Raw genomic sequence first — 7,655 nt, forward strand, 5'->3', positions numbered from 1 at the left:
CTACTATTTTGCTTCTCCACCAAGACTCCACCACTAACTAGCCATATAACTAATTATCAAAATCAGGATTCTTTTAACTAAAAGTGGTAGTAAAATAAGACAAGATCCATAAATGGATTCTACCAGGGAAATTAGAACATAAGAGCATGTTAATGATAATGTGCCCTTCAATACTTCACAGAGGCTCGAATCTCCAAAACAGAAGAAAATGTAATCAAACAGGACCCAGAACATAATTAATAATTGTATTTCTTCTGTTGAGCCTAAATATGGTAAAGTTTTTATCAAGAGAGTAATAAAAACACATCTTTGTACATACTGTGGCCAACTACTATATCAAATTTCTCTTCTGCTGCCAACCTGCAGTCACCCTGTCCATCCTATTCTCCCTCCTCACTAACCCTCAGATGGTCTTTCTCAAAAGCTTTGCAAATTGCACTACTATTCTACCCATAGATAAATTAATTCACGTCTTCACTGAAAGCAATTGAGCAGGCTCCACTCTGAAAGTCCTTCCCAATGAAGACTCTCCTTTATTTGCCACTCTGACGAATTACTTATCATCCAACTAGGACACTCCACCTTCTCAGTAATCAGTTTTGCCCAGGTGGAACCAGTAAAGCTGCACAGTGAGAGGCTGAATGGAGCTTTTTGGTTCTTGCTGGGGGTATTGCTACTTTCCAAACACAGCTCACATTTATTTAAGCTACGCTGTAACACTGATGGCTCACAATCTGGCGTTGAAAATAAATCAACCAACATCAATCAATGCATATGTATTGAACACCTGTTTTAACTGTACAGTGAATCTGACCTTCATTTTTACACAGAACATTACTCCCCATTGTGCTGATGAAGGATCTGGTTTTCCCTCCCAGGCTCACTTCTCTGTCCTTGCCCTCACTGACCCTCATTTGGGTTGTCTTGACTTCCTGCCCAGATCATCAGGGGCATTTCATATTTTTATCCAGGCTATCTGAGTGTTGGCCATTCTCTCATATCTTTGTGCCTATAGAAAATGTAATGAAAATTTTGCTTACTGATTCACTACCTTGCCCAGTAACCATTCACAATCCTGACACCAGGAATGGAGGTCCTGGCCCAATGTTCATAAAACAATAAGTATATTGTTAACTTATAAGTTAACTATTGCTGCAAAACAAATTACCTTAACCCAGTGGTTCTCCAGCTTCCTAATGCCACAACCCTTTAATACAGTTCCTCATGTTGTGGTGACCCCTAACCATAAAATCATTTTTATACAGCTGTATTTGTACGGGATACATGTGATGGTTTAGGCGACCCCTGTGAAAGGGTTGTTTGATCCCTAAAGGGGTCACGAAAAACAGATTGAGAACCATTGCCTTAACCCATAATCGCTTAAGATAATAAATAATTATTATCTAACAAAATTTCTGTGGGTCAGGAATCTGGGGGTTTAGTTGGGTGTTTCTAGCTCAAGATGTCTGATGAAGTTGCAGTCAAGAAATCTTCCAGGGCTCTGGTCTTCGGGAACTTCAGTTCCTCATCATGTGGACTTCTTTACAGGATGGCTTGAGTGTAGGCCAGTACATGACATTTCACTCCCCCTAAATAAAAGTGGTCTAAGAGAGAAAACAAGAGGAAAGCCACAATGCCCTTTCCATGACCTGCCCACATGTTATCACTTCCACTGTAATCTATCCCATAGAAGCAGTTCACTAAGTCCAGCCCATGTTCAAGGGGGAGGGAAACTAGGCTCCACATTTTGGAATGAAGCAGGTCAAAGAATTTGTGAACGTATTTCAAAATCGCCTCAGCAGGTATATCAGTCAGTGTTCTCCAGAGAAACAGAGCCAACTGTATATATTACTGAGAATTTTTGGAAAGAGATTCATTACAAGGAAATGGTTCATGTGATTATGGGGACTAGCAGGTTCAAAATCTGTACAACTTGAGTCTCAGAGTCAGAAGGCTAAGACTTCTGTAGAAAAAGGAAGCATCAATGTCCTCACTCATAAGCCATGAACAGGCCTGAGAATTATCTTACTCAGGGGAGGGCAAGCCTTTTATTCTATCAGGCCTTTAACTGACTGAATGAGGTTTTCCCACATTATGTAAAGTATCTGCTTTATTTAAGTTCACTGATTTTCATGTTAATCTCATCAAAGACACCCTTAAAGAATCACCCAGAGTAATATCTGACCAACCATCCAGGCACTCGATGCCTCAGTCAACTTGAAAAATAAATTAAACCACCACAGTAGGCATCCAAAAAGTTAATCAATAGTGACATGTTGGTGCTGTTCCTCAAAAATTTCATTAATTTTCTGGCCCATTCTTTGAAAAACAGTAACTTTTATTTGAATAGAATATTACAATTTGTTTATAATATTCTTCTTCAAAAGATTTATTATATTTAAACTTTGCAACATTCATGATGAAAAAACTAAGGTTCTGAGAGGTTATGTAGATAGTTAAAGGTCTCACAACTAATTGAAAGAACAAAGTCAAAAACCAAAGGAAAAATTGCCTGAGACTAAATCCATGGACATTTTCATCATGCAGCCTTCTCAGGAATTGTATACCTTCCTAATATTTTTGGAGACTGTGTCCGTGTTTTTGGACAATATTTAAAACCATCAAATTCCTTTTGTAAATGAAGTCTTACGGAGAATGAAATGTATTCAGAACACCAGAGGGAATCTACTGAGGTGGAAGATGAGTGGGGCTAGGGAAAAAGAGCTTTGATGTTTCTGCTTCCTTCTTTTTTACTTTGCCAGATCTTTGGGCCTTATGAAGGATCTGTGGGACCTGGTTTGAGATCCACCACTCTAGATTCCATTAGCCTCCATCCTGAGAGTGAGGCTTTGTGGAAAGAACAGAAAGCCCATTTCTCAGTCAGCAAGGCTCACTGGGGTATCGTTGCCATCTTGTGTCCAGCCAGATGGTCATCTTGCTCTGGTGTTCAACAGGGGCTCCTGGACAACTCAAGTTTAGATTGGGAGGTGGAGTATTGCGATTGTGGTGTATCTTGGACTGCGTGCACTCACACCTTTAGATTTGTTCTAAGGTGTATCATTTCTGAAGTTAAATCCCCCTCAATTTTCTGTGTCATAAAAAAAGAGTTACAGAAAAAAAAAAAGGGTTTGGGTGGTAAGTACTTGGCAAAGTGAATGGGAACATGATTTAGAATGTTTGACTAGTTACTTTTTATAATTAGAACATTTCATGATTAGAAATGGTTGATTATAAAAATTTCATCCAGCCTGTCAGCCAGACAGCTTCAAAAGCATTAAAAATAATAATTTATAATCTTCCAAAACAGCCTCACCTCCACAATAAAGTAAGATAAAATATTTCCATGTCCCAAATGAGAAAAGGACAGTGGCTCCCGAAAAGTCAGGCTCACGTCAACACACTCAGTTCTGATTGTCTGCTATGGACATGGAGTCACACTCTACACTGCCGTTCACTAACTTCTTCCTGCTTAGACTCACTCAATTATATTGTGATCTTGCAAGCCTTCCAGAGTACCTATGGCACCCAGGAGAGAGGGTCAATTCCTCCTGATCCTTCAAAATAGACCCCAGTTCTATGCCATCCCACATTTTAATTCAATTTAAATATTTGAGAATAGTTTGTGTGCTAATTGAAAGATATAAACCAGAAAAAAAAAAGTTTAATAGCTCTCACCTAAATAAGATAAACTAATAGGTACACAAAACCCTGATATATACTGCTACAAGAAACATGCAATAAGACATATAATAGGAGGGGATGGTAAAGTGTGGGACTTTCCAGTGTGGCGATTTTGTGCTAGATGTTGTTATCAATAGAAATTAAGCCAAGTGAGAAGCAGGGCAGTCAAGTGACAGGTAGGTGGAGGAGGGGTGACCTCCAGGCACAGGAAATAGCCAGTGAATTTTCTAGAGCGATTACCAGAGATTTCCCTCTCCAGCAGCGCCTCTGGAGAAGGGGCTCCTCAGCTTTGTGCTCATTGGCAATAATGAGGTGTCAGCACCGGCAGAGACTCTAGGCCACTCCCCTGCACACTGGGCTCTGGGCTTCAGCCCAAGAGCAGCAGCAACTCCTGATTTTATGTAAGAACCAACTTTGCTCTTTTGCTATTTTGACCCTTAAAATATATTTTTAACTAATTTTTTCGGTACATTCTCTCTGCTTGAAATGCCCAGAAGAGCTTGTGTTATCCTTGTTACATATTGACCAATACAAACTCCTAGCACAGTGTTAGTCTAGAATAATGAAAGATTTTATAGTGAATAAATGATGTACTTATTCTAAAATGAAGGCCTGTTGTTGTCAAAGAAGTCATACATGTACAGTGACATCGTAGGGTTGAAGAACAGCTTCATTGAGAAATGGAGAATTTCCTAATGTTCTTCAACAAAAAAGGGAAAGACCGGAGCTTTATTGAAAGAATATTAAGCTACACAGAACATTTGTTAATCCTCCATCATCATTCCCCAAAAAATAAGAGGGAAGAAAATTAGTAAGTTGGAATTCAGATGAGTTACAAAATATACTCTGCTTTCTGCTGAAAAATAATGGTGCCAATGCATAGATTTTATACTTTTCTTTATAAATGTCTTTAATCCACATGTTTACTTTAGTTGTATTTTCATACAGCCTTTGGAGGTCAAATCAGAGTTATCTGCAAACAGTTTTCATTTTCAATGAAGCCATAAAGTTTAAAATGTACAGAAAATCATGTATTGACGTATACAGCATTTCAGGCTATTAGGGCTAAAGCAAATAGACTGTCCTTTTTCTAAGAGACAATTTTGTCAGTAAGCTCTAGCAAGCAAAGATCAGACAGGGGAATTAGAAGGACAGTTGGATTTCTTAGTGAGATCAATGAATATGACAGGTTAATAGACAGCACACAGCTGGTGGCAGGTTCAGAAGAAATGACGACAAAGGACAAAAAGAAAGGATAAGATGAGCATTTTTAGAACCGAAGTCCAGTTCTGTGCAGAAAATTAGAAAGCTCTGGGGAGGCCAAGAGTGAGTGGTTATCATCCCTGAAATAAGGGGTGCAATCAAAACACCTCAGACATTCAGAGAGCCCCCTAGGAACCCAGATACCTCCTCCTCAAAACCACAGAGATTTCTCTGAAAAGCCCTCTGTGCAGTGAAAACCATCAGCCATGGTTTCCAGATTAGTTTCCCAAAATGACACACTCCCCAGGGAAGGTGGGAAGAAGCTCACACCTGGTGAAGGTCAGAGGCAAAGAGACTCTTTTTTTTTTCTTGTACCCATTCCTGCTCACAGGACGTGGTGTAGCTGAGCAGATAAAAAAAAAAGAATGGCCATGGAAATTCAATACGTATGTGTCATAATATTCTCTACTATTTATTAACAAGGTAAGTAATTCAGCCTCTATGAATCTGTTTTCTTAGCTATAAAAGGAGAAAAATTATATCCACATCTATTGATCCTTGAAGGTTTTAAGGGAGCTAATGAGATGATGATGATGATGATACTTATTTATGATGGTGATGATAAAATGATAAAAGCAAACATGTAAAATTTACTATCGGACTTTAACTGCTTTACCCACGCCAAGTTACTTGGCATGCATAATGTTTACAAAGCACCTGTATAGTCACTGCCACATTGAGAGTGACTAACAAACGGCAGCTGTCTTGCTGGTGCCCGCTGTGGTGGCAGAAGTGCTGATATTATCATTCCTTCCCTTTGAGATCTGACCATGAGGTCACTTTGTATTAAACTGAATATGTCTTAGGTTCATGCTAAGTCTTCGATAGACATTCTTATCTGAGAATAGTGTATTCCAAACAGAATTCAGACCACCTGTAAGAGAAAAAAGCAGGTTTGTTTATAATACTCTGACAATTAGGGTCATGAACTTGCCACCATGCACTTACCTGGGCAGCTCTGTACAAACAACTTGGCAGGGTTTCATAACCTTGGTATGCCAGTGTCTCCAGCTGTGTTTGCGTCAACATACAATGGTGTCTGGCTGACAGGTGTTCATTATGAATGTTGTGTGTTTTTTGTGTGTCATTAAAGAATGTTGGATCTTGAATTATAGCAACAAACAAACATTAAATTTATTGTTAAACTTGGCAAGGGTGGAAGTGAAATCAGGGACAGATTAGTCTAAGTTTATGAGGATAATTCAGTGAAGAAAGTGGCAGGGTATAAATGGATTAAAAGTTTTTTCAGAGGGGAGACAAAGTATCACTACTGAAGAGAGGTCAGGGCAGCCAGAAACAAGCAGAACTAACAAAAACATTGCAAAATTTGTTGAATGAATTGTTTGTCAAAATCATTAGCTGACTGTGAGAAGCATGGCAGACCAAGTAAACATTAATTAACAGTTAGGAAAATATTAACTAAAAATCTTGGCATAGGAAAGGTGTGTGCAAAAACGGTCCCAAAGTAGTTCATCGATAAAAGCAAAGGAGATTTGTAGTTTGTCAAGACCTTTTGGGGGGGGCAAGACAGTATTTTGAACCATGTTATCACTGGTGATGATGATGAGTGTACCAATACGACCCTGAAACAAAGCATCGAAGTACACTATGGAAGTCGGTCAATTCCATTTTGATATCAGGGGAATTGTTCATGATGAATTTGTACCAAGTAGACAAACAGTTAACCAAGTTTACTATTTGGAATTTCTGAAAAATCTTCATGAAAAAGTTAGACAAAAATGACCTTAACTTTTCACCAACTCATGTCTCTTGTGTTATAACAATGCGCCAGCTCACAAAGCACTGTCTATGAAGGAGTTTTTAGATAGCAAAACAAATAATGTCTTAGAACACCCTCCCTACTCACCCCATCTGGCCCCCAAGGACTTTTCTCTTTACGTGAAGATAAAAGAAATATGGAAAGAAAGGCATTTTGATGACATTCAGTATGTCAAGGGTAATATGACGACAGCGCTAATGGCCATTTAGGAAAGAGTTCCAAAATTGCTTTGAAGGGTCATCTAGGCACTGGCATCAGTGCATGGCTTCCCAAGGGAAGGGTAGAACTTCAAAAGTGACCATAGGGATATTCAGCAAAAAGATACGCAGCACTTTTTTTTTAAATTATTAGCATAAATTTTATTTTTTATCTTTATATTACATATGGCCAAATTTAAATATATATAAGAGCTTTTAAATCATATGAGGGATCATCAAAGTTATTTAAATCTCATTCTTTTTTTTTTTTTTAATGTTGGGGATTCATTGAGGGTACAATAAGCCAGTTACACTGATTGCAATTGTTAGGTAAAGTCCCTCTTGCAATCATGTCTTGCCCCCATAAAGTGTGACACACACTAAGGCCCCACCCCCCTCCCTCCATCCCTCTTTCTGCTTCCCCCCCATAACCTTAATTGTCATGAATTGTCCTCATATCAAGATTGAGTACATAGGATTCATGCTTCTCCATTCTTGTGATGCTTTACTAAGAATAATGTCTTCCACTTCCATCCAGGTTAATACGAAGGATGTAAAGTCTCCATTTTTTTTAATGGCTGAATAGTACTCCATGGTATACATATACCACAGCTTATTAATCCATTCCTGGGTTGGTGGGCATTTAGGCTGTTTCCACATTTTGGCGATTGTAAATTGAGCTGCAATAAACAGTCTAGTACAAGTGTCCTTATGATAAAAGGATTTTTTTCCTT

Source organism: Nycticebus coucang, chromosome 15, assembly GCF_027406575.1.
Source record: "Nycticebus coucang isolate mNycCou1 chromosome 15, mNycCou1.pri, whole genome shotgun sequence".
Lineage (NCBI taxonomy): Eukaryota > Metazoa > Chordata > Mammalia > Primates > Lorisidae > Nycticebus > Nycticebus coucang.